Source organism: Danio rerio, chromosome 11 (genome assembly GCF_052040795.2).
Source record: "Danio rerio strain M-AB ecotype USA chromosome 11, GRCz13ab, whole genome shotgun sequence".
NCBI lineage: Eukaryota > Metazoa > Chordata > Actinopteri > Cypriniformes > Danionidae > Danio > Danio rerio.
In genome coordinates this window covers 17,514,761-17,540,257 of record NC_141031.1, presented here as the reverse complement: position 1 = coordinate 17,540,257, position 25,497 = coordinate 17,514,761, and the positions used below count along the sequence as shown (strand labels likewise).

At 43.6% G+C, this 25,497-nt stretch overlaps 1 long non-coding RNA gene and 1 pseudogene across 2 annotated transcripts in view; both read right to left on the bottom strand.

Moving 5' to 3' along the window:
- Window positions 1–2,902: 2,902 nt before the first annotated feature.
- The window catches only part of LOC147841721 (uncharacterized), a 37,758-nt pseudogene continuing 15,163 nt past the window's right edge, over window positions 2,903–25,497 (bottom strand). The window contains exons 3-4 of the transcript XR_015502187.2: window positions 6,398–7,561; window positions 2,903–5,550 (exon numbers count right to left, since the gene is read on the bottom strand). The product of XR_015502187.2 is annotated as an uncharacterized LOC147841721 (transcript). The remainder of the gene's footprint in view (window positions 5,551–6,397; window positions 7,562–25,497) is intronic.
- On the bottom strand, window positions 16,061–17,395 carry LOC147834773 (uncharacterized). Its single transcript, XR_015502573.1, has 2 exons — window positions 16,497–17,395; window positions 16,061–16,389 (listed from the first exon to the last, which is right to left on the bottom strand). It is a non-coding gene; the product is annotated as an uncharacterized LOC147834773 (long non-coding RNA).

Sequence of the window (25,497 nt, the reverse complement as noted above, 5' to 3'; positions counted from 1 at the left end):
AATAATCAACAATAAGAGTTTATTCTTAATTATTAATATTCAGGCTTAAGCTTCAGTCAATCTGGTCAAACAAACACATGATTGTATCCGATCCTACCCGCTCAACCGAGCGGACTCTCAGATTATGAATATTAATTATCAACAATAACGAATTATTATTAATCATTAATATTCTGGATCAATTTATTGTTAACTTGACCAAACAAACATAACTAGAGCCGCCGCTCTTCCGAGCGGACACGGTAATGATCTATTCATTTAGAAAAAGGGAATTGAATTACTACTTCTTGTGAAGTAAATTAATCATTCATAAGTTTTAAACAGCTTATAATAGCTAGGCAGGGGAATCTGTATTTCAGTGACAATTTCTCGTGAGGCAAACAATACAATTCACTTGATTATAATGGAATTTATTGACTAGTCAGACAAATAACAAACAAACGCACAAATATACATTAAACACAGAACAAAGGTAAAACACGTGGAGATATCGGGTCTATAGAACGTGTAACAACAAAGAGAAATAGTAAAGCGAGGAAATAGAGATTTCAGATAAAAGAGTGACAAAACTTTCAATTCCACACGCACCATTAGGGATCACCAAGATTATAAAAAACACCTTTTTGATAAAAGGGGCACAGCTTATTCGCATAACTAAAATACCTGGACTTTCATGTCTGGAGGTCTCTCTCTTTATGCGGGTCTCTTCCTGATAAAACTCCTTTGATGTCCTTCTTGATGGGTTGAGTTTGTAATACAGTTCGGACGAACACGATCGCAAACTTTAAACTGAGTTTACTTTGCCGGAAAATAAGAAAGCGTGGCGATAAAAGTCCATGCGGCTTAGAAAGCCGCGTGGCCCTCCAAAAGGGCCACCTTTTGGTGATGTTCTTTGTTCGGACTACTCTCTGCAGGATGTTTGGGGAGAAGTCTGGTTATACCTGCGGGTCACGTGACAACCCGTTCAGCATTCTGACCAATGATTTCAGGGGAAAGTTTGAGCGCGAATCCTGAGATACAAAGTTTGCAAACATAACATTGTAGTTCTGTGCTGGTCCCTGGTTTCTCAGTCGATTTTTCTTTAGACTAGTGTCCTTTGGGTGTGGGGGGAGTTGAGTGTGTGTGTAAGAAAAGAATGTCTTTGAAGATCTAGGCTTACCTGTCCAGTCTCCCTTGATCACGTAAGTCTGTCGGGTGTACCCAGACTTGTGGAGCCAGGAGTCGTAAACCATCCTGTCGACTGAACCCAGACCAGAGTGTTTACCTCCAGCATATATGTTACAATATACATGTTACAGTCCCCCTCTTCCCAGACAACGTGGTTCGGAGAAAACCCGGTTGGTTGGGATCTAACTTAACTTGTTGGTTGGGCTGGAGGTGAGGGTCCCTCGATGTCCGTTCCTGAGTCAGCTGGACGGAGTTTCATTTTGATCAGCGTGGGTGCAGCTCCTTGGCGTTCCTTTCCTTTCCCAGCTTTCCGCTGAAAGGCTTGTGGAAGTGCAGCGGTGCACTTGTTTACTGATTCCAGTATCTTATTGAATGGCAAAGCCCTTGTTAATGTGTGCTTCCCTGCTGTCGGGAGGCATGGAGTGATATAGATGAGTATAGTTGTGAGGTTGCAGTGGTCCTCTGGTGAGACTGAGATACAGGATCGTGGCTGTATCCTGTGTAGAGAAGGAAGAGAGAGAAAGGGACCAGGGGAGAGAGTAGGTGGTGTCTGTGATGACTGTGTTTGGTCCAAGTTGTTTACATCATCAGAAGATATGCCATGGTCTGGGCTGTGTCATCGGTGCTGAGAGACACTGTACCCACTTGGTGTACTGGCATATGAGTTCAAGGGGAAGAAAAAGTGAAGGAGAGAGAAACAAACACAAAAAATAAATAAATTGTTGCTCCTTGTGAGCCCATGGAAGTGTCCCGCCCGATCCATCTGGGTGTCTGATCATGAGAGGATGGTTTCTCTGTATTGCTGTGGTGTTTGGTGAATCAGCGCCCTGGTCATGTATGCTGTGTGCTGGGTCAGTACATTAGCATTTCCCCCCTCTGGCTCTGAGGCAGCACAAACTGTGGTGGTGTGGGATCTTCAGGGACAACCCAAAAATGATTCACACGCACCTGTTTTTTAGGACGTAGGAGGTGTTGAGTGACATCTGCTATGAAGCTTAGGTCAGACAGAAGGATCGGGTGGTAGGTGGGGGGTGAGTGGAGGTGAAAACAAAACAAGAGACAACGTAAAAGTAAAAATAAACCTGGTCTGACTTGAGGAGTCAGACGCCTACGTGTTCGCAATGTTGTTTGTCGACATTTGTCGGGCTGGTGTGATTGGATGTGGCAGCTGTGTTCGGTTAGGCAGGGTTGTAGGCTGCCGGTTACAGCTGCCAGATCTCGGGGTTTTGGTTGGGTGGTGACCATGGTCCACCGTGTGATGCGCCTTCTTGGTAAGGGCATCTGTCTGGTCATTCAGGTCCTTGTCAGTGCCTGAAAGTTTGAAATGTTCGTATCTTTTTTCCGTAGACAACCATGATGTGGTTGTCAATGTTGTGGTCGCCTACTTGGGAAAAAGAAAAAGCGTTGATGTTTCACAGGCTTGTGGTGGGCAGTTCTGACGCCCTTTGTTTCCACCCTGGGAGGTGGAACGTGAAACAGAGTCTAGCGAGTTGGAGTCTGTGCAGCTAAGTGCACTCTGATGTCATGGGCTGCTGTGCTTTTAATGGTTACAATTGTGGCGCGAAGGGGGGGGGATAAGGCTTTTTGTTGGTAGCCAGACCAATACAATAGCTGGCACACTGCGGCCGAATTAACACAACCTATTGCAATTAGAGCTCGATTACGCCACCCAGTACATTACCTGGGACACAAAACACAGGTTCGTATCTCTGACAATAAGGGAATGAGATGTGGATGTAGAAAAATAGAGTTCCTTTTATTACAATGCACTTCTCATTGGACTACAAATATTAAAATGACAGGCACATGTGCTTTAAAAAGGCAGTAGAAGGCGGTTACAAAATACAAAAAACAAATCCTCATCCAACCACAGGAGCTGGGGCTTACCAAGTCGGGCAGGCTAGGCACTGGGCCCGAGAATGACCCTCAAATTTACACGTGCACACTCTTAGATTCCACAAACACCACACAGTGAACTTCAATGCACACAAGTGAGCAAAAGACTAATTCATCAAAAGAGCCACGCCACACAGCAGCCCGACTGCCCGTACTAGACACCCCCAGCTCCTAGGGAGAGAAGAAAACCACAATTAGGAAGGAAATAAAACATTTAAGAAAACACAATATTAAATGGGCTCAAAGGGGTATCAAAAACAGACTACTTGAGCAGCTACCAGCCGCCCAGGGGCACGGAGGTGACAGGCCCCTGCTAAAAAGAATCCCAAATAGTATGTAGTAAAAGTTAGAGCACAAGGTCACAATATTGGAACAGGACAACGCACCAGAATGCAGGTATATAAGCAAAGCCAAGCAGTCAGTTAGACAACACTTGTTTTAGGTGTTCCCATTTTTGTAAATGTAGAAAAAAACAATCAAAACATATGCAAAACAACAACAAAAAACACTGATACAAAAGCACCGAAAATAAATAAACGACAAAACAAAAAGCAAAACAAAAAACAATTAACAGAAACAAAAGAAACAAAACAGAATCAAAACTGAATTAACAGAAACAAAAGAAACAAAACAGAATCAAAACTGAATTAACAGAAACAAAAGAAACAAAAGAGAATCAAAACTGAATTAACAGAAACAAAACAGAATCAAAACTAAATTAACAGAAACAAAAGAAACAAAAGAGAATCAAAACTGAATTAACAGAAACAAAAGAATTAACAGAAACAAAACAGCAGCATCCAGCAAGTGTCAAGGGCAGGTGAAGACGCTCAATCCACAGTGCAATCGCTACACGAGATGCCAGTCATCCCTCCGGCAAAGCCAGGCGTCCGTACTAATAACTAACTAGAAAATATAACAGAAATCAGTTTCTACTCCTAGTAGTTTGATGTGCACAGAATGTACGAGCGGTAGCGCCCTACTTACCGATTGGGAAGACAGCAGTCACGGGAACGCACATAAGTGTCAACAGAATCACGAGGGAGAGTTCAGCTCTAGGAAACGTGACTTCTCAAAGCTCACAACGCCCCACAGTAGCCACTCTATGGTGCAACAGCAACCGAACAGACACCAGCCTTCCAGAGCAAGAAAAACTGAATCAAACCCAACACAAATTGAAACGAAAGCGAAAATAAGGCTTAAACAGCCACTACATACCAAACGCACGGCAGTGACACACCCACCACAGGGAGTCAGCTGGACAATGACGCAACTTCCACTATTCTCCGACAGGCTTTTATACACCTCTTAACAACCCGCAGTTAGTAATGGGCGTACACCAAGGCTTAATGCAAAACATCTGCTACAATCTACCCCCCACTTTTGAATCACCGACCCGGTGATTACACCAGAAAAAGAGGAAACATGCCGAAGTCACTTCCAGGGCCTAAAGATAGCAGTAATGCAGTTGGACACTGAATTAGACTGCAGGGAAGCTCCTGCCGGGCGAGGAAGGCGGTGAAGATTGGAATGGCAACCAGCAGTGGTTCTATCAGTCCGGCGTGGCATCACCTCGGACACTTCTCCCGGCTCTATTGAAGAACCCAGTCCAGTTTCAAGGCACAGCTCACTACCTTCTGCCCCCACTGCAACCAAATGTGAGGACTCCCCAGAAAGGTTAGGAGTACCTCGTGTCAAGGTAGCTGAGGATCCCTGGTCAACACTCAATCTCTCTGCACCTTGTGCCTGCACCACCCTAACCAAATCAAGCTCTTCCTCTTCAACATCCCCAGGCGACAGTGGTAGTTCCACAACTGCATCAGTTGACACACCAGAAAAGTCTTTCTGTATTCGATTTTTAAGCAATGACCGATGAACCGTAATCGCCTTACTCAGGTCCTCCACTGGTGCAATAGTATACACTGCACCACCATCTCTTGGGGCTCGCACCACTTGATAAACCACCGGACTCCACATGTCCTGGATCTTATGGCGACCTTAATAACTACAGTGACGAAGGAATACCAGCTGGCCCTCTATGAGTGGGGCATCACGAACTTGCCTGTCATGGGTTAATTTCCGCCTATCAGCAGCCGCTTGTAACCGTTCACGTGCCCCCTGAAAAGCTACACTTAAACGGCTCTGATGCTCCTCGACCCAGTCATGAACACTGCCTGCCACGGGTTCCTGGACTCTCCCCAACATGAAATCCACTGGTAGCTGTGGTTTCTGCCCAAACATCAAAAAGTAGGGTGACTCCCCAGTCGCTTGATGCGGGGTTGTGTTATAGCAAAAGACAACCTGCGGTAAACACGCTACCCAGTCCCTTTTCTTGGAAACTGGCAAGGCCCGTAATAGATTGTGCAACGTACGGTTGAAACGCTCGCACTGGCCGTTTCCAGCTGGATGATATGGTGTTGTGCGAGACTTCTTCACACCGTACAGATCACAAAGCTGCCGGATCAACAGAGATTCAAAATTACGGTCCTGGTCCGAATGCAAGCGGCTTGGAATGCCAAACTTGAAGAACCATTCGTTGACCAGGGCCTGAGCTACAGTTTCCGCCTTTTGGTCTCTAGTGAGGATAGCCAAGGTATATTTGCTAAATACATCAGTTACCACAAGAACATTCTCAATGCCTGATCTTGACGGCTCCAATACAGTAAAATCCATTGCCACGATTTCATTTGGACGAGAGGCCAGAAGATGACCCATAAAACTTTGAGCTAATGGCCTAGTGTCCTTAGCAGCCTGGCATCTCTCACACTCCAAGCTCCAGCGAGACACATCAGCCGAAAGACCTGGCCAATAGCACCGTTGTTGGACAAGCTCAGTTGTCCGTTCTATGCCCTGATGGCCATGTTGCTGGTGTAACTGCATGACCACTTCAGACTTCAAAACAGCTGGAAGAATTAACTGTAGGGTCTCTTCCCCCCCATCCGAACAGCACACGCCGATAGAGAACCCCATCCTTCACCACCAAGCGGTCCCATTGACAGAGCAATGTCAAAGCCAGAGATGACATTTGTTGGCGCTCATCTCGCCCTGGGCGGATCTTCCGCCTCCAAAATGGCAGTTCTTCCGCAATCACAGGATCCACTGACTGGAGTGATCCCAAATCTGACAAAGAATAACCTGGCATAGTAGATATCATAGACTGTTGTACATCAACTATTGGCGCCCCCTCCAAGGCTTGTCTTAAAGGTGCGGGCACTACCGTTCCTGGTACCAGGCCTCCCATCACTGGACTCTCAGAAGAATTCTGACGAGAAAGAGCATCTGCATTCAAGTTACTTTTTCCAGAGCGATAACGAATCTCAAAGTTGAATGCAGCTAACTGTGCTGCCCACCGCTGCTCAGCCGCCCCGAGTTTCGCACTCAACAGGTGACTAAGTGGATTGTTATCCGTAAAGACGACACACCGACTGCCCAACAAATACTCCCTAAACTTCTCCGTCATGGCCCACTTGAGCGCAACAAACTCCAACTTCATAGAACTGTAGTTAGACATATTGCGCTCCGTGGGCCTCAGACTACGACTCGCATACGCAATAGGGCGAACTCGCCCCTCCTGCTCTTGAGAGAGGACTGCCCCCAAGCCCCCATGGCTGGCATCCACCTCCAGAATGAATGGCTTTGAAAAATCTGCATATGCGAGTACAGGGGCAGTGGTGAGTCGTACCTTTAACTCAGCAAAACTATTCTCACACTGATCACTCCAGGCGTCCCCAAACCCTGCCCCAGAATGTTTTGACTTGCGCTTACCAGAAAACTCAGCTGCCAGTCGGTGCAGGGGGGCTGCAATCTTTGCAAACCCCTCTACGAACCGACGATAATAACTGGCAAAGCCGAGAAAAGAACGCAGGCCAGTGGCACTAGACGGACGAGGCCACTGAGCAACTGCCTGGGTCTTGTTCGGGTCAGTGGAGACACCCTTTGCTGAGATGACATGGCCTAGATAACCAACCTCTGGCCTCAAAAACGCACACTTGTCCAGCCTAGCCTTCAGCCCCTCCCTTTTTAGACGACCTAGAACAACCACCAACCGCTCTAGATGCTGCTCTACAGAGGAAGAGAACACAATTATGTCATCTAAATATAGCAATAAGGACTGACATTGATCCCCGAACAAACGCTGCATTAGCCGCTGGAACGTACTAGGAGCATTGCACAGTCCAAAGGGCATCCGATTCCATTCAAATAACCCAAATGGGGTGCAAAAAGCAGTCTTATACCTGTCCTCTTCGGTGACCGGGACTTGGTTGTACCCACTGGCTAAATCCATTGTGGAAAACCAGTGGGCCCTCGACAGGAGATCCAATGACTCCTCAATACGAGGCAGGGGAAACGCATCCTTCCTCGTTTTGGCATTTAATTGACGGTAGTCTACACACAGGCGTAGACTGCCATCCTTTTTCTTCACCAGAACTATAGGAGAGGCATAGGGACTGCAACTCTCACAAATCACCTGTGTCTCTAGCACTTGGTTTATATGAGTTCACACCACATCATATTCGGTGGGAGGTATGCGTCTGTACCGCTGCCGGACAGGGATGTCATCTAGTTGCGGGATATCATGTGAGATCATGTCAGTGCACCCTAAATCACTTTCGCATGCAGCAAAGACAGTCTGATACTTCCCCAGCAAAGCCCTCACCTTATCCTGCTCTTCCCTGGAGAGTAATGATAAATCAACCGCATCTATCCCTTCGGGCACCCGAGGAGAATCTGCCTTGGCACTAATGGCGCACGTGGTGCCAGTTAAGGGCCCAGTCCCCGCTAGAGACCTAGTTTCAATGACTCCTGGGGAGGAAGAAACAATGTACACACTAGTTAATGTACCAATCACCCTGCGAGGGAATAACAAGCCATCGGAGGTCTCAACATTTACAATAGGGACATGTACAGTACCTCTGATAACTTGAACCAGGGCAGGAGAAGCTAGTAGCCCTGCTGGAAGTCCAGTCTCCAACGGCTCAAACAGGGCCACACCGCTAGAAAATTTCTCAGAACAAGTAGCCACTACCATCTTAATCCTACTCCCTGGAACACGACTTACTTGAGGGCCACGCACCCGTACCTTTCCTATCCCCTCTGTCGGCATCTGTAATCTTGCCTGAATACAGTGTTGTAAAGCCTGGAACACCTTCCTTGAAGCACTTGACACTGGGGGAGAATCAAAAAGAGAAGATCCATATTGTCCAAAGAGCTCCTGGTAGCACCGGCCCAAAATGTTCATACCCACCACACCAGGGGCTTGGGCACTGATGCCACCAGGAGGATCCCGGACAACCAACACACCATATTTTGGAACTGCCTCACCACACAGTTCTACATCTAGTTCGATGTACCCTGTATAAGGAATAGACAACCCATTAGCAGCCCTAAACTGCAACCACTGACAGGATTTGAGCCGTTCCTGGTCCCATGGCTCAAAACATTCACGGAAACAAGTTTCCGTGATGGTAGACACCATTGAGCCAGTGTCCACCAGGCACGGCACAGACACCCCACCCATAACTACCACCAAATGGGGACAAGACAGCATTAAGTTTGGTATAGAACCATCCCTACACAACACCGAGTCTACATCTCTCCCACCTGTGCTGCGACTCAACAACACGGCGGGAGCTAGTTTTCCGACACCGGACGTGGGTTTAACTGCCTATTCTCTGGAACTCTGGTGTCTATTCGGTCTGGTGGAGGAGGGCGCGAAGGAACACGCTCCCCCTCACACTCCCTTGCAAAGTGACCACGTTTTTGACATCTTCTACATATTACAGAATCATTACGACCCAACAGAGGACCACGAGGGGGTTCATGCAGCAGAGCGATACTCCTAGTAAGCTGGTTCAGCTGCTCTTGCTGTGATTTTAAAATCTCCCTCAAATCACTTATTTCAGTCTGTTGGGCATTGCCCGGTGAATGAGCACCACCCCTAACTCCATATTGGAACCCATAGGCTAATGGAACAGAATGACTGCGGCCCCTAACACCCCCAGGCATACCCTCCCTCTCCCACCTGATAGCCTTATAGGTACTTTCATTAAGGATGTCATCAACGTAGATGAGGTTGCCTCTAACATAAACATAGGGATATGCTTTGTTCAGGAGGGTGTTGGTTTCAGCTGGTGAGTTGGCCTAGCCGACGGGCACCTCATGATCCTGGTCATTTGGATGTACAGGTATCGTCCAGAAGGCGGGGACCACATCAAGCGTTGAGAAGATGGTTGGTCCTTGAATTCTGGGCACTTCCTGTTCCAGGGGTGTCATTTGCCCTCGTGACAATGGCATTTGCTGATTTAGCTTTCTATAGCTAGGCACCCTTTGACGTTTGGCTTGAGGACGGGCCAGATGGGTGCAGAGTAGGTGTTGTTGTATTGACAGATGTCCTTTTTCCACCATGGAGTTGGGTATTTAAATATGAAGGTCAGTGGGACTTGCAGTCTAAAGAGTCTTTAGTGAGGGCACCGTTGTAGTCATACAGGATGTGCTGACGTTTGTCGGTTGGCATCATCCTGCGTGGCCTCAGCATGTCTGTTCTGTTGAGGAAAGTGCCCTGTCTTCATCCATGTTAGTGATGGGGTGACAAGTGGCTGGGCACACGGCAAGGAGTTAGTCCTCGGTGAGCTCACTTCTGCCTACCTGTTCTTTGTTTACTGGTAAGACAGACGTGAGTGTGGCGAGCTTGAATGGAACAGTATAGTCTGTGTTTCCTACGCTCCCCACTGGTGTCGTTGCATGTAGGGTGAGGCCACTAAACGGCACCAAGAGTTCAAAGTCATGGAACTCATAGCTGACCAAATCATCCCAGTCGGTAGTTTTTGGGGATTTTTATGTCAGTTGCCATGCAGCTCTTAAACAAGACATATACTGTTCATGAGGACAGTTCAATTAAGCGTGTGGCTTCCAGGTTGAGGCCCAGTTTTATGCCTTTTGTAGTTGGTTGGAAGAACACCTTAATATGTGGTTTAGAGTTCGGCCTTTTGTATGGAGAGCCATATAGGACACCTGTTTGTATAGGCTGGCACCACAGAGTCTTGTTTGCTGATGACGGAGCAGACCTCTGGCATGGTCTGGCCTGAGTGGGGCTTCTTGAGGGTGACAGCCATCATTGTTGGCTTTGAGAAGTGTGGGTGAGACCCACATGGCAAATTTGAATGGATCTTAGCATTGTGCTATATTATTAGTCTGACCGGGTTGTCAGCTAGGGGGTATGTGCCGGCTAGATGTTGGTCCTTCTAAGGATCCACTGGGGGCTGGACAACTCGGATGTCGAATTGGGGTGGCTATATAATAGTTGATATCTACGTACTGGCCTCAAGGCTTTTAGTCATGCGCCAGGCTGTACAAATTATCGATCAATTATTTAGATCACCCTGGTGGTTCTCAATAGTGTGGTATCTGAGCAGGTCAAAGTAAAAAAAATAATTAAGTAAATAAAAATAACAGTAACCCAAAAAAAAAAATAAATAAATAAATAATAAGTTAGACAAAATGGCGCCTCGCTCGGATGAACGAATGTACAGAGAAAGAAAAATGAAAGAAAGTAATACTAATAATGGATATCAGTAAACATGAATTAAAATATAAATAAAAGACAGACAAGGATGAGAAGAGAGAGAGAGAATAGCAAAACCTATGGGCATGTCTAAAACATTCGTTTTATAGTCCTGTAGTGGGCTAAGTTTAGACTAGGTTTACATGCTATTTACACTTGGTGGTGAGTGAAAGGCATTCAGATGAAGATCGCAAGAGCGTGCTATCTGGCTAGACTTTCCCCAACTCCTACTGCAGTCTAGTCTAGATCACTTGCCCATAATGTAACTCGGTTGTGAACTCACACAGCGTAGGCTTTTAGCACAATACTTAGCACTCAAGGAAGTCACTGACCGCCTGGCATGATTCAAAATTGGGTTTCGCCTGATGATTCCAGTGCCGCTCTAGGCCTATAGAATGAGGTGGCCAATCTCACTCAGGCGGGCACGTGTATGGAATCATGACAGGGTAATTAACCAAGATTGACCGTATGCCAGTTGACACGGACGGTGCTTCTTGAAGTACGATTGATGATGCCACTGTGATCCACACAAGCCGGAGTGACAAAACGCCAAGGTATCTAACGCATTCTTCAGCAGGGGTCAGTTATGTCAGACAGATGAACCCAATCTTTTGATCTGCAACCTGGATAACCTGTACGCTTAACCACACAAGCACAGAGGACTCGGGTCCGGATACGGGTAGTGAAGAAGATTTTATTCTCTCTGTATGAAGTATTTTCTAAGTGTAAAGCAGTTAATTTTCTCTTCACAAAATGTATGTAGTGTTTGCAGCAAACATGCCAGCCTGTGTTAAAAATACAGTGATATGTCTGTGTAAGATGAGTATGCCTGCACAGGAGCAACACTGGGAGAAGGCTGAGTCACTGATTGTGTAGAATAACTGAACATGCAAAGCACTGATCATATATGTATGAAGCTATATGTGTCAGAAGTTAGAATGAGTAACATATTATCAAGTTATTATTCTATCATAACAATGTATGTAAACACTTAGTTCCTTTGCATAAGTTGCATCTATACTTTGCTGACACAGACCTGTAACAACTCTGTTTACATGAGCTAGTGGGCTGAGAGCCAAGAATAGCAGGACCCCTTAGACTAAAAACCTATTCAAAAATGGTCAAGAGTTAAAAAGAGACACAAAGGGGTGTGTCATAAAAACATGTATAAAGATTTTGGAACGTTTAGAAGGAGCAGGAGGAGAATGCTATGAGGTCTGCTCGGCTCTTTCTCGGCTTTATTATGGAGAATAAAGTCTATTTTCTGATATTCAAAACCTCCGGTCTGATCATTTCTAATTAATAAGAAGTCCAATTTATGACAAATGGCGCCCAAAATTGTGGGGCTGGAAAGAGATGGACAGGTGACACTGGACATGCTGGGGCTTGGAGGAAAAACACAAATATGTGGCCACGATAAAAACGGTAAGCAATTTTCGCTTATACGTTTGTGTTTTTTCTACCAAGGACCTGCTTGTAACGGTAAAAAGTCACTTGAACTGTTTCTCCAGCTTTAACGAACTACAAGTAAAACTAAAAAAGTAAAAGTAAACATAAAAAAGGAAACAAAGAGGTTTTGAATACCAGAAGAAAATAACGATTTGCATGCAAATGATCTGTGTTTTCCTAAGAGGGCCTTGACGGATAGGATAAACGTTACCTAGTAACTGTTACTCATGTTTGGGAAATTTTTAATGATGAAGAATATGCCTAGAGCATTTTTAAGTTTTAAGAGGAAGTTCTTAAAGGGTGATGACAATTAATAAGTTAAAACAGATTAATAAAGTAGAAAGAAGCGCGCAAAGGCCTCGGAGTACCCGTTCTGTTTTAATAATAATAAATGTTATTATTCAGGAGGCTGGGGGGAAAAAGGCAAAAATCCTGTGAAATGCTATTTTTACTGTAGAACAGGAAAAACTGGAGCAGAAGTAACAGGTCACTCAAGAGGAGTGTAGTGGAGAATTCTGTGGTTACCGCTCTTAGGTTAGAGGCTGCTCGGACAGGTCACTCAAGAGGAGTGTAGTGTATTTATGTAATTGTAAGTATTTGTGTATTTGTCTGTGTTGGACAGAAGAAAAAAAAATGTGTATGCTGGGGTGCTTAGAAGCTACCACCTTTGATTTAGAGCAGTGGTCACCAAACTTGTTCTTGGAGGGCCAGTGTCCTGCAGATTTTAGCTCCAACCCTAATCAAACCCACCTGAACAAGCTAATCAAGGTCTTACTAGGTATACTTGAAACACCCAGGCAGGTGTGTTGAGGCAAGTTGGAGCTAAAGCCTGCAGGGACACCGGCCCTCTAGGACCAGGATTGGTGACCCCTGATCTAGAGAGACTAGAATAGAGGTGAGGTTCAGGTTACACAGTGTAAGAGATGAGTTAGGATGAGTGAGAAGTATGATTGTGTTTAGAAGTATGGTTGCAATAAGAGTGAGTTTAAAAGAATTATCATTTTATATTATAATATAAAAGAAAGACTGCATATGTTGTGTGATTTAAGAACAATAAGATAGAGAGTGATGCAGTTTAGGGAAGATATTGTGATACAAAGGAGGATTAAGCCTCATAAAATTAATTGAGATCATATTGCATTTGAAAGACTTGGACTGAAAAGAAGAATATACTAGTTAAACATTTTTCTGAATAATCTCTGTGTGTTTGAAGTGTTATGAGTATAAACTAGGCAGAGAGGTGACTGAAATTCCTGACATGTCGACAGTCTGGAAGAAGGTCTGCTTCAGGAGTGGTAAGAATCTGTCTATTTTAAGACAAAAACAAAAGTTTCACAGGACAGATAGAATCTAAAGAATAAAGATATATTATAAGGTATTAAATAAATAGAAATATTATAAAGTAATGTAATAAGATAAATTAAATAAGAAAATATCCATGATAGAATAAGATTTAATAAATAAAAAGTGTTAATAAAAATGCAACTAGAAGCTATACTAATAAATGTTAAGAAATAAAAAATTGAAGCATAGAAATAACTACATATGGATATAAATTGTTATATTAATAAGGAAATAAATTTTATTCATTTGTGTAAGGAAAATATGTTTAAAGAAAAATTAATAAGGTTAGGAGAAAAATAAGTAAAGCACAAGCTGAATTCAAATAAATCAATTATAAGAACATTTAACAAATTGAAAATTAGGCATATTTACATATGATAAAAATGATTGAGAATTAGAGAAAATAAGTCATTAAACAGCAAAAGAAAAAAAATTGATAAAAGGAGTCTTCATTTGATGAAAGAAAAATTGGGAAAGAGTAAAAAAAAGAAAAGATTTATTAAGTCATGAGCAAAATTCTATATATATTAATTAAGAGGACATATGGATGAACTTTGGGGGACTGTAGTCTCTACCTACCAGACATCTCTGAGTGCACTGGCAAATGGAAAGGTGTTTGGAAAAACACAAAGAGCAAAATGGTTGTGGACACTTGTGACATGAACTTTTATGCCCTGGATTTACTGAGGGCTGACCAAGCTACATTTGTTCAAAGACATTCAAAAGAGACACTAACAAGAGACTGATCAAAGAGAAAAAACGCTCCACCAGAACTATACATCAGATGAGTCAAAGAAAGAAAAATTTGGAGAATAAATAAGAATGGAATTAAGTATTTAAGTTAAAACTAAGTAAAGAAAATATCTTAGCATAATCTTATTGTGAATGGCCCAAATCAAGATGGGATATTGAAAACTGGAAAGGGATTCAAATCTAGAAAAATGATTTATAGTTAAAGGGAAGATTGAAATAACAATTTGAAATAAATTCATAGGACATAAGGTCAGAAAGTAACAGTTCTAAATTGCTATAAAAAAATTGAAAGAGAAAAGTGTTTAATATGGAAGTTTTTTCCTAACAAAATTAAAATGAAAATTCAAATGCTTAAAAGATCAAATGATAAATCAAATGCTCAAACTATAAATCAAATGCTCAAACCGACATTGCAAATGATAAATTACATCCTCAAACTGACTCTGCAAATGATAAATCAAATGCTCAAACGGACTTTGCAAATGGTGAATCAAATCCTCAAACCGAGTCCTCAAATGATAAATCAAATCCTCAAACTGACATTGCAAATGATAAATCAAATCCTCAAACTGACATCGCAAATGGTGAATCAAATGCTCAAACTATAAATCAAATCCTTAAACCGACATTGCAAATGGTGAATCAAATGCTCAAACAACTCTGCAAATGGTGAATCAAATCCTTAAACGACTCAGCAAATGGTGAATCAAATGCTCAAACTGACATCGCAAATGGTGAATCAAATCCTCAAACTGACATGGCAAATGATAAATTAAATGCAAATGAGGTGTCAATCAACCAGCATAGGCGGAGCTTTAAGGCGGAAGAGTTTGTTGTTGACAACAACCGGTAGCGCTACGACTTTTTCAAGGCGTTCAGATTTGCGTGCACTATTCCACGTCGTATCCGTATAAACTCGTGAAAGAGAAAGCGAGAAATCTCCTACTGCTTCTGTCCACATTCTGAAGTGTTCATCAGATGGGTACATCTATTAAAGGAGGCCACGAAAAACCATAAGGCAAGATGATAAAAAAAAAAAGTTGCATAACTGACGTTACAAGCGCAACTTTAAATAAATGGCAGGTTTAATAAATCTTCATTTAAATTATTATTTTATTACGTAAGATATCCTTGTCAAATTTCACCTAATTTGTTGTTACCTTTATTGTGTAACATTTTTTATCCACATGTAGAACATGCTTAAAGTTAGTTTTCCAGTCTTGTTTGATTATATAATCATATATTCTTATATCAAAAGAATACATTTGTTCTCTTTTTGCTGTTTATGTTAATTGTTAAGATACAGCAATGTTTCCCTAAGCCTGTATGAAATTTTTATTTCTGCATAATAATGATTAATAATAATTGTTATTGATAACAATCCCATAATAATACAAATAAAATAGCAGGGACAGAAGCAATAACACCTAATAGCATCAGTAACTTGATAACCCTACCTGATAGCCTTTCTAATGTTGGCACATTGGTACATCTGCACAAAGATGTCGGACAGCTGCTTGAAGATCTTCCTTTAGAGAAATTTTACACTCGAAAAATGTGAGTATTTACTCTAGACTGCACAGCCCACCCCAACACTTACAAAAATAATAAATGCTGTTCACAAACACACAAACACACACACACACACACACACACACACACACACACACACACACACACACACAAACACACACCACAGCTATGCATGAATAGTCACTAGACAAATGTAGCCAAGGTGAGTACATCTTAATTTTCAGTCAAAAAATGAAATAATGTAATTATACATTATTGAAGTTATTAATGTATTAATCAACAATTAAAGAAAATATGAATGTATGATTAAAAGAATGAATAATAATAACCATGATAAATAAATACAAGTCAACAAGATACGAAACTAAGCTTTATTCAAACTTATTCAAACAATCATGTATTTCAGACAAAACCCCTTGTTCTGCTGCATGCTGGACTTCACTTGTTTTTGCCATCACATCCCTCAGTGCTGCAGTCAGACTGGAACAGTGTTGTGAGGTGAGGCTGTCCATGCCTGAGAAACCGATTCATACTGAAGATGAAGAGACCACACCAGCATCTGGCTCAGATGAGGACACGCAGGCAGGTGGAGGGATGCAGGGTCTTGTCCACGGCACTACAGCATCTTCAACATTTACTTCATCAGCACACTGCTGTTCTTCATCATCATCACTGCACACACCAGTCTGAGGACATTTCAGATTATGCAAAGCTCTTAATAAAGAAGTCATTTAACAGCACACTTTTTGAGTTTCATTTGAGTTCTGAATTTGAAGTAATAACATGATCTTACTTCTTGTTTTGAATTCAGGTTTTCTCTGTTTTCTTGCCTTGCAAGTCCTGCTCCAGCCCAGAAATGGCATATAAATCAACATTAAAGAAATTGTTGTAATAGCGGTTTGAAACAAAAATATTTTGTTAAACAAATATGATGGTAGCATTTGTTCAGTCACTCTGCATCAGCTAACACACAAACATGTGTGCTTCCTTCTCTATAACAACCAGACAAGTCACATTACCTCTGTGATTTGTGTGCTCAAAATTATACTTTCATAAATGTATCACCAAATGAACAGAAGAAAACATTACTGTATTAATATTACATGTATCTCACCTAAGCTGTATTGACAAAAGTGCATTCTACATCAGCATAAATCAAAACTCAGACGTCTGTTTAATGTTATAATTTGCTAATCTGCAATACCTCCTATATTTTTCTGTCAGACATTGAATAATCGTCTTTATGTAAATTAACGTTTGAAACGTAACGTCATGTGCTTACAGAAGTTCCTACATGATAATTTACAGCAAGATAAAATAAATATACTGTAAAGCATCTTTACACTTTCAGTAATTCTACAGTTCACTGTACAGTAGCTCAACTATTGCTATTTTACTGTAACTTAACTCAAGGAACCGTCTTTCTGGATTTAATTACTTACATGTAAGATGTTAAATCCATCCAGTTTTCCACAATGTGACGTAGCATCATCATCTTGCCGTATGGTTTTTCGTGGCCTCCTATGATAGATGTACCCATCTGATGAACACTTCAGAATGTGGACAGAAGCAGTTGGAGATTTCTCGCTTTCTCTTTCACGAGTTTATACGGATACGACGTGGAATAGTGCACGCAATCTGAACGCCTTGAAAAAGTCGTAGCGCTACCGGTTGTTGTCAACAACAAACTCTTCCGCATAAAAAAACTTCCATAGTTTAAGAAAACAATATAAGGAATTAATAAGGAATAATAGTTAAAACAGAGCAAAAAGAAATTTACAAAACATACAGTAAGTTTTAGTCAGCTGATAAAAAAAGTGCATCAAAATTGTATAAACAGCTAGTTTAATGGGAATGCCTTAGGAAATAATTATGAGCCAAAAGAAATGACTCAAAGAAAAAAAAAAGGAATTAATATATAGATCAGAAAATAAATTAGTAAAGGAAAGAAGTGTCAAATTCCAACTAAATAATTGTCATTACAGGACTGAGATGCAGATAAAATCAGCCAACACAGTCAGGGTTAAATTGAATCAGATGAAGATCTGCCCAGAAAGAAAACCACTAAATGCTGAAATAGGTATAAAACACTATTGAAAAGTTTGTGTAAAAAAAATATAAGAGCACTAATATAAACATTTAGATACTGTAATATGCAATCTGTCCTAGACATATCTATCTAAATTCAATTTCAATGTAGTTGAAAAATTATAAGTAACTAAGAAGATTTAATTAAAGTTAATGTGATAATTAAAATAAATGGTTAATCAAGACAGATAAAAGAGGCTTAATGTTTATAATATGATTTAGGAGTAATCAATAGGAGATTTTCCAGCTGAAGTTCATATTGTATGTGAAGATATGTTCTTTTGGATGGCAAATATTTTAAGTGGTTTGGTTTCTATTGAGTTTATTTTAGGTAACTACCAGAGGAGGGTAGAAACTTGTTTGTACTTGTGTAGGCTGATGACTACCATATACTGTATACACCAGAATGCATAAAGGGTTAAAATTAGGGAGAAGATCATAGTATGGACACTGTCACAATATGTGGATGATTGAATTATCTACAGCTTCACAGAGCTCTAGTTCAATTAAAAGACTTGAGTGTAGACCATTGCTCCAAACAGTGAGATATGATGACTGTTTTTGGTGTTGATTGGATGAAGAATTATTCAGCGAAGAAGCACTGTTAAGAAACTATGATGAGTAGATGATTGGAGTAATACTAGAAGCAAATTATGAAGCAGGAACAGTTATCTGTGACAAGAGAAGTATTTCCTAAATTTTGAAATGCCTTCAGAAATAAATTCATAAAGGGTTTGCATTCATAAAGTAATTAAAATTAAAGTTAATAAGTGATCAATAAATAAAAACATCTAAAGGAGTATGAAAAATTGTGAATAAAGCAAAAGAGAGAGTAATTGTATTATACTCAATTACCAGAAATGGCTGAAAGAGATGAAGATGATCCATCAAGGCCAACGCTCTATGAAAGATGTAAAAATAATAAACTTAATGGGATTAATGTGTTAACAAGTGCATTGGTGAGTGATGGCATGGAAACTGACAGAAACAAGCATCTAACACTGCATCGCATGAACTACTATTGGGTCGACCCTTGCAAGAAACCACATGAAACTTTGCATAAAACCTGGCTTGCACGTAACTCTTGGAATGGTTTGCAAAGATATCTAATATAGTAGGGACTTTTATAAAGAAACAAATAATTGCCATGTGCATAGCGATATCTGTGCAGGAAACCAGAAAGGAGCCATGTGAGAGAGCAGTGACACAATGTCCTATTGGTCTAGGTGATTGAGTCTATCTGAGGATGCTCTGGAGAGCTCAGGAGGAAAGGACCATATCTGGATGAGGGCAAATCCAACAGCTGCCAAAGTGGATGCCATTGATGAGGTACCAATGCCTCAAAGGAGCGAAAGGAAACACCTCCAGCAAGGAAAAGCTGACCGGAAACAGAGGAGCCTGAATATTCCAAAGCTCTAAACTACGAAGTGCAACTTGTGGAAGGAGAAGTTTATCAGAACAAAGTTCTGATAAAAGAGACACAAAGGGGTGTGTCAAAAAAACATGTATAAAGATTTTGGAAACACACTGAAAGTTTAGAAGGAGCAGGAGGAGAATGCTATGAGGTCTGCTCGGCTCTTTCTCGGCTTTATTATGGAGAATAAAGTCTATTTTCTGATATTCAAAACCTCTGGTCTGATCATTTCTAATTAATAAGAAGTCGAATTTACGACAGTAGTACTATGGATCTACTATTCTGGGCGAGCCAGTTGGAGTAGGAATCTTTGTATGCTGTAGTATCTGATGGATAGAGAAGGTTATTACCCTGTGATGATGGAGGGAGGCTAAAGGAAAATTAAATCGGCATAAAAGAATTTAAAAAAATAATCATAATAATCCCCTATAGGTAAAAGTAGTACAGGACGGCTTAGAAAAAGTAGAAAGAGTGCCTTAGTATTCCGGGGCATCTACAAACATTAATGGGTTAGCCCAAAATGTTTTGATCAGATGTGGAATCTATAGATCAATACCTCTGAATTTAGCTTCAGACTAATACTTGAACCCTAATGTAAAATAATACTTTCCCTATAACCTAACCGGTGAGGGAATATGTAAGGCATGAGGGAAAGATGGAATAAAAAAAATCAAAAGGGAAGAAAAATTATGCTATTAATGATAATAGAAAGATTAAAGGCTATTCCCCAAATAGCAAAACCAACAAAATTAAAATTAACATGACCTAAGTTTAGAATAGATTATTGGGAACTTGATTTACAATCAAATAATAACAAAATAAACTGGACAACGGTATTAAAATGAAAAAGACAGAAGGCAGAAAATGTAATAAAAAAAATTAAAAGTAACAAAATAATTCATAATATCAAAAGAAATAAAAACAGACCAATAATCTATAATTGGGTAACTAAAATATTGTTTGGATAAAATATTAACAGGGAAAATGTAATGCTTAATCGAAATTAAATCAAATTAACTCCAAACTATTTGACCATTTCAGACCACTTGAGACACAATGGTGGGCGGAACTGATGTAAGAAGAGCAGAAGGAGACAGGAGGGAGATGTTTCCGAGTTGCACTTCACATTTGGTTAGCCTTGTGCTAAAGTTTGTTAATGTTACAAGATGTGAAGGGTTAGTTTGCTTAAGCTTTGGCTGGCGTTAGCCGCTAGCAAGTTGTAACGAGTTACGCTTCACATCCGGTTAGCCTTGTGCTAACAGTTTGGTAATATTAAGACGCGAAGGGTTAGTTTACTTAAGGCTAGTTGTTAGAAGCTAGCGAGTTGTTTTGCCCTGTGATGTAAGCCGCGTCACACACTCTGCCTCCTAAAGCCGGGTCTGATGCTTTAGTGTGGTGGCTACGTCATTCACGCATACGTGCGTGCACACGAGTCACGTGGACGAGGAGCCAATGAGCGCTCGAAGAGCCGTTTCATGAATGAAAGGAGCTTTCATTCATAACTTGGTATGCGGCTGACTTCACAAAGGCAAAGCACGAACCACTAAGATTAGCATAAACGGTCATTATATCATGTTGCCGTAACACTGATAATAATTTCTGACCATTACAATTAGACAAACAAACATAAAATGCGAGACGTCTCTCGAGGCAATGCACATTTGTACACTGATTTGGTCCGAACGAACATAACTGAAATATGGGAATTCACATCCATATCAGATTTTGGTACCATTTAGAAACACGCTTATGATTCTGAGAATTCCTTTCGTCAGAAAGCGGTTAATAGGCAAGCTTGCAGCTCCCAAATACATTAATTTAGAACCGTCCAGCAGATCTGAAATTAATTTCGCACGGCGGCGAAGCAGAATGGTTAAACGTTAGGCAGCTAATCAAACAGTTTGAAATCACGGGAGCAAATAGTCCAGAATGTTTCTAGCTATCAGAAGGCCTTTTAAAAGGACAGGTTTGGGGTTTCCAAACTGTCTTACAAGCGCTGAGGGAAATCTCTGTTCCGACAGGCACAATAATATATTTAAATGATTTGCGGAACGTCCGTCTCTGCAAAATCGATTTAAAATATTATGAACTGCAGTTTAAATCGTTACACTCAACACGGGGCAGCTCTCTGCTGTGCAAGTGAACAAGAGTGGCTGGGGGGAGGCTTTCATTCTTCCAGCTTTGAAGAAAAGGAAGCGCTTCTCGCGGTCTTCTTCTTCTATAGCGCGCTCCATAAATCACAATGAATTAGAAAGTTTGTTCCACAGAAAATGTTTGGAAAACTGCCCGCATTCTCTCCACCAATATGTAACAGAAATTAGCTCATTTTATGGATATTAATAATCAACAATAACGGTTTATTCTTAATTATTAATATTCCGGCTTAAGCTTCAGTCAATCTGGTCAAACAAACACATGATTGTATAAGATCATGCCCGCTCGACCGAGCAGACTCTTAGATTATGAATATTAATTATCAACAATAACAAATGATTATTAATCATTAATATTCTGGATTAATTTATTGTTAACTTGACCAAACAAACATAACTAGAGCCGCCGCTCTTCCGAGCGGACACGGTAATGATCTATTCATTTAGAAAAAGGGAATTTAATTACTACTTCTTGTTCATGGAGATATCGGGTCTATAGAACGTGTAACAACAAAGAGAAATAGTAAAGCGAGGAAATAGAGATTTCAGATAAAAGAGTGACAAAACTTTCAGTTTCACACGCACCATTAAGGATCACCAAGATTATAAAAAACACCTTTTTGATAAAAGGGGCACAGCTTATTCGCGTAACTAAAAATACCTGGACTTTCATGTCTGGAGGTCTCTCTCTTTATGCGGGTCTCTTCCTGATGAAACTCCTTTGATGTCCTTCTTGATGGGTTGAGTTTGTAATACAGTTCGGACGAACACGATCGCAAACTTTAAACTGAGTTTACTTTGCCGGAAAATAAGAAAGCGTGGCGGGAAAAGTCCATGCGGCTTAGAAAGCCGCGTGGCCCTCCAAAAGGGCCACCTTTTGGTGATGTTCTTTGTTCGGTCTACTCTCTGCAGGATGTTTGGGGAGAAGTCTGGTTCCCCTTCGGGGGGAACTCCAGCACTATAAGTGGATTGATGTTAAATCCACGTATGGGAGATTCGATTCAGAAGCTACTCGTCTGAAAGAGTATTGAACGGGCCAATTAAGAATGAATTGGCAGCGCAAGCCTGCGCAGGTGTGCTGCATAGGCAATTAACTGAGCATATAAGCACACCTGGCGCCAGCAGACGCTATCCTTTTCGCTTCAGAGACTTTTCATGTGGGTTCCTCCTGCTGTCTACAGCCACTTCGAGCGAACGAGTGTCTCCCGGTCCAGAGCGAGTCCATGCAGCGGCAGACGGTCGAGCTGGGTTTCTCCCTTGCCTGGCGTCCCTTTGGGTCCAGTCCTCCAAGAGCGGTGCGTATTGCTGCAAAGTATTTTAAAAGAGCAACACAGTCGTGCAGCACGTCCTTTTCAGGATGGCGCTCCGACTGTGCGTTTCTGGTTGCGGGGGTTTCCTGGCTCCGGATGATGGGCACGATCACTGCATTACATGTTTGGGGGTCCAGTATGTTAATGTGGTGCTCAGGGGCGGTTCATGTCGTCACTGTGATGCCATGACCGTTGCGCAGTTGAGATCGTGGTTAGCTTTCGTAAGAGAGCGAGCCACCCCAGTCGCCCCCTGCTCTGCAGCGGGCGCTCGGGCAGATCTGAGGGCTCCAGCGAGAGATAATCTACCGCCCAAGGGCTCGCGGACCTCTCGCTCCTCCAAACGCTCCATCCAAGCTTCGGGTACTGGGAGTGATCCGTCTAATCAGATGGTAGCTCTCACGCTCGCTGACACCGGAGATCAGATGTCCTCCGCGGCATCGGAGGGTGGGCTTTCATTGTCCAACGATGATCCGGACCCGCTCACCCCTCTGGGCAGATGGTTTATCCCCCAGCCCCGCGGCCGGACCGACTAGATGGGTGTTACGTAGAGGATCAAAAGGCAAAGCCTTCGAAGCCTCTCGTCCCCTTCTTCCCGGAAGTGCACAGTAGGCTCACGCAGTCCTGGAGGGCACCTTTCTCTGCCCGCGCTGCGTCCGCCTCCGCCCTCACCACCCTGGATGGTGGAGCTGCCAGGGGGTATGAGGCGATCCCGCAGGTGGAGCGCGCCATTGCGGTCAATCTTTGTCCGCGTGACGCCCCCGCTTTGCGCGGTCCGCCCCGTCTCCCGTCCAAAGCCTGTAGGTTATCTGCCTCCCTCGGAGCTAGAGCTTACAAGGCTGCGGGCCAGGCAGCTTCCGCCTTGCACGCGATGGCCACCTACCAGCGCTACCAAGCGCAGGCGCTGGCTGAGCTGCACGAGGGTGGGTCTAACCCAGGCTTTTTACACGAGCTGCGCACGGCGACCGACTATGCTCTCCGGACCACTAAGTCCGCCGCGTGCGCACTGGGGAAGACGATGTCCACACTTGTGGTCCAGGAACGCCACCTCTGGCTAACCCTGGCAGATATGCGCGATGTTGACAAAGTTCGCTTTCTTGACGCGCCCATATCCCAGGCTGGCCTGTTCGGCGACACCGTCGGTGAATTCACCCAGGAGTTCAAGGCGGTGAAGGAGCAGTCGGATGCGATGAGCAATGTCATCTATCGCCGGGGCCGTAAGCCCGCTCCATCCCCGGCCGAGCCATCCACCTCCGCTGCTCCTCGCCGGGGGCGCCCGCCAACGGCCGATGCCCCGCCCCCGCCGTCGAGCACGCCGAAAGCCGGTAGCCCCTCCTGCCCAGGGCGCCGCTAAGTCCGGTAAACGGACCGCGAAGCGTCCCTGAGACAGACCATCCGGAGAAGAGGAGACTTGCTCTTTCCTTGCTGGAGGGTGGGGCCCATATTCCAATGGTACTTTTCAGTGCCACCAAAGTTTCTATCAAAGAGCATTTTTTCCCTTCCCCGGATGTGACAGCTCAAGCCCTGCCAGTCTGGGACGTGCTGCCTCTCAGCTCGCAGGGTTTGCATGCTCCGCCAGCGGCTCTCGGGCGCTGGGGGGACGGTCTCCCTTCTCCCAGCCCCCAAGCCCCCTCTCAGGAGTCAGGGTGCAGAGCCAGAGCGAATCGCTCTATTTCAGCTCTTCTGCGGGACCCTCGCGCTCCCCGGATCAGCACACCCGCTCCGCGCTGCCCCTCCGCGGGTACGTCAATGATTGCTGCGATGACCTCATTAGCGAGGGCTCTGCCTGCCTGGTTAGCGCGGGCCAGCCTCTCGCGGTGGCTCATACGCACGATCAGACTCGGCTACGAACTACAGTTCTCCAAACGGCCTCCCAGGTTCACGGGCGTGTATTTCACCAGGGTCAATCCCCTGTCCGCCCCTGTCTTGCGAGAGGAGATTGCTGCCCTCCTAGCGAAGGGTGCAATCAAGCCTATACCTCCAGCCGAGATGGGGAGTGGGTTTTACAGCCCGTACTTCATCGTACCCAAAAAGAGCGGTGGGTCACGGCCAATCCTAGATCTGCGCGTGTTGAATCGCTGCCTTCACAAGCTGTCGTTCAGAATGCTTACGCAGAGGCGCATCCTCCGATGCGTTCGTCCTCAGGATTGGTTTGCAGCCATAGACCTGAAGGACGCGTATTTTCATCTCTCCATTCTTCCACGCCACCGTCAGTTTCTGCGGTTTGCGTTGGAAGGTCGAGCATGGCAGTACAAGGTCCTCCCCTTCGGGCTCTCTCTGTCTCCGCGGGTCTTCACCAAACTCGCGGAGGGTGCCCTAGCGCCTCTGCGGCTTGCGGGCATCCGCGTACTCAATTATCTCGATGACTGGCTGATTTTAGCTCACTCTCGGGAGCAATTGACTGCGCACAGAGACGAGGTGCTCCGGCATCTCCGCCTATTGTGGTTGCAGGTCAACTGGGAAAAGAGCAAACTCGCCCCGGTGCAGAGGACCTCTTTTCTCGGGATGGAGCTGGACTCGGTCACCATGGTAGCGCGCCTCTCCGCAGAGCGCGCTCGCCTGCTCCGAGACGCGCATGGCATGCGGGCACACACCGAGTCTCTGTTACTGCGCTGTGTCGCCGCACCCTCAGCCCCTGGAATGACCCCTCGTTCCTGCAGGACGGTGTGCCTCTGGGACAGGCGTCCAGTCATGTTGTTGTTTCAACAGATGCTTCCAGCATAGGCTGGGGAGCCGTGTGTCGCGGGCATGCAGCTGCGGGCCTGTGGGTAGGTGCCCAGCTGCATTGGCATATCAATCGCCTAGAGCTGTTGCCAGTGTTCCTTGCTCTCC